This window comes from Takifugu flavidus, unplaced genomic scaffold (genome assembly GCF_003711565.1).
Source record: "Takifugu flavidus isolate HTHZ2018 unplaced genomic scaffold, ASM371156v2 ctg512, whole genome shotgun sequence".
Classification (NCBI taxonomy): domain Eukaryota; kingdom Metazoa; phylum Chordata; class Actinopteri; order Tetraodontiformes; family Tetraodontidae; genus Takifugu; species Takifugu flavidus.
The window spans coordinates 6,367-8,708 of NW_026622127.1; the positions used below are offsets into that span (position 1 = coordinate 6,367).

At 44.3% G+C, this 2,342-nt stretch overlaps 1 long non-coding RNA gene across 1 annotated transcript; it reads right to left on the reverse strand.

Moving 5' to 3' along the window:
* Positions 1 to 345: 345 nt before the first annotated feature.
* Positions 346 to 2,069, reverse strand: LOC130520763 (uncharacterized). Its single transcript, XR_008949039.1, has 2 exons — positions 1,922 to 2,069; positions 346 to 1,390 (listed from the first exon to the last, which is right to left on the reverse strand). It is a non-coding gene; the product is annotated as an uncharacterized LOC130520763 (long non-coding RNA).
* Positions 2,070 to 2,342: the final 273 nt, after the last annotated feature.

Here is a 2,342-nt window from a genome sequence, read left to right on the forward strand (position 1 = left end):
GTGCACCAGTCGCTGCTGATGTAGAAGCAGACTCCACCGCCTGCTCTCTTGCCAGAGAGCGCCAGGTCGCGGTCGGCAGGAAGAAACCTTGAGCAGGACCAGGCTCATATGGGGGGGGGGGACACCCTCCTGCTGATGGGGGGTGGGTAGGGAGAGAGGAGAAGGGGGAGGACAGGTAGAGGAGAGAGACAAGGCAGACATCATTCAGTTCATTTTAAAACCCACTACATTATATATTCTGAATAGCTGGTGCTGGTAATCGGAAGGATAAAACTATTCTGGAAAAATGTATGTTTAACTTTGTGAAATTGTGTCGTACAGGTCAAATAAGAAAACAAGATCAACTGCTGAACCAGTGCAATTTATTTTTAATGTGTTAATCTCCACAAAGAAAGAAAAACCACAAACAACAAGTTAATAGTGGTCCAGTAATGCGCTATAGTCATACACCAGTACAGTTAACAATAACTCATGTTTTCCACCTGCTTTTCCATCTTCAGTGGGAATAATCCAGGGCGTTCTGGGCTTGAACAAAGGTATTAAAAGCTGGCTGAATGTCTGAGGTGACTGAAGGACACACTTGGGCTTTTCTCAATAGAGAAGGGGCACGGCACAGTGCAGCAGGTTCTCATCTTAAAATTTACTGTATTCATGGGAGATTTATTTGGTCATTTTGCTTCTTTTTATTCCCTATTTCCCACATTTATTCATAGTTTTTATTAGATTGCAATAAATCCTATAACATTTACCAGACTGACTAAAGTCAAATGACCTGTGGTTCCCACCGATAGCCGTCATTCTGATGGGTTTTTGCTGGCTGCAGCTGAAATATTCCAATGCTCCATGTCACAGAGACAGTAAATACTAAACCCTAAAGATTCTGAAGGCATGATGTAAAATAGTAACGTATAATACAGACATTTGAAGAGACAATTAAGAGAATGTTTCCATGCTTCTAAGAGTGGCCGAGGAGCCATTTAGAACTTTATAAAGATGCATTGTGTGATACCAGGAACTAATTTAACTTCAAGGCGAAGCTGCTTCTGCTTTGTCGACCATCGACTGATCTCCTGAAAGTCCACCACCGCTTTTTAAAAACTGAATTTTTCATCTATGGAGGGAGTAGACGGCAGATGTTTCCACAGATGCTCTTCACCAGTGGTCAGTGAGTGATGCAGCAGATGAGCGGGAGTTGACTGGCTCCAACCAGAAATGACTCAATGTCTCCAGCCCATAGTCTGGATTCTCTACGAGATCAGACAGCAGCTTCACTCCTGAACCCTTCAGGTGGTTCCCTATCAGGTCCAGTTCTCTGAGATGGGAGGGATTGGACCTCAGCGCCGAGGCCAGAGAGCCACAGCTGATCTCTGATAAGCTGCAGTCCCATAATCTAAATACAGAAGGGAAACTTTTATAAGGTTATAAGTGAAACCAGTATTCATCTGAAAGGTTAATCAAAGGCATGATCTGTAAATATTTAATTTAGTTACAGGTTAAAAAATGATAGTAATATGTAATGACCACAATTCCAACCTCTCAGGTTTGCACTGTTCCAGAGGAGAATATATATTGTTCTGGCCCTCACTCTTCCCAGGTTCTCCCACCTCTTTCCCTCCCATCTCATCATGGAGATCCATCTCACCTGTGGCTCATCTTTAAAGGCACAACCTGTCTTAGATGACTTCCTGTCTCCCTCACCATCTCCCTCCTCGTTGGCTGGTGTCTACCAGGCACCCTCACCTAGTTTTGTCTCATTTTGGTCACCATCTGTCGGCTTTTTCATTGTCCTTAAATCAATTTATCATGAATAAGTGGTCCCCGTGTGGCCCCCCCTCCTGAAGGAACTGGGCACAACACACACACTCAGAAAGTGTGAGGACCCTCGGATGGAATAATGGACATTTTTGAGAATGGTGTTTACCTCAGAGTTTCCAGTCGGCAGTTTGGATCCTGGAGAAAACCACAGAGCAGCTTCACTCCTGAATCCTTCAGCTGGTTCCAACTCAGGTCCAGTTCTCTGAGATGGGAGGGATTGGACCTCAGCGCCGAGGCCAGAGAGTCACAGCTGATCTCTGATAGATTGCAGTCCCTCAGCCTGGAAAAGGAATAAATGGGGCAAATAAAAACACATTTCTAAATCTGAAAATGAAGAGAAAAGCAGAAAATGTAAAGAAATTTAGAAAAGACCAACAGAGGCCTCCTGACCTGAGCGTCTCCAGTCTGCAATTTGGATGCATCATTGCAGAAGACAGTAACTTTACTTTGGCATCTGTCAGGTTTTGCTTCTTGCTTAAGTCCAGCTCCAGTAGATGAGAAGGGTTTGACGTCATTGCTGAGGCCAC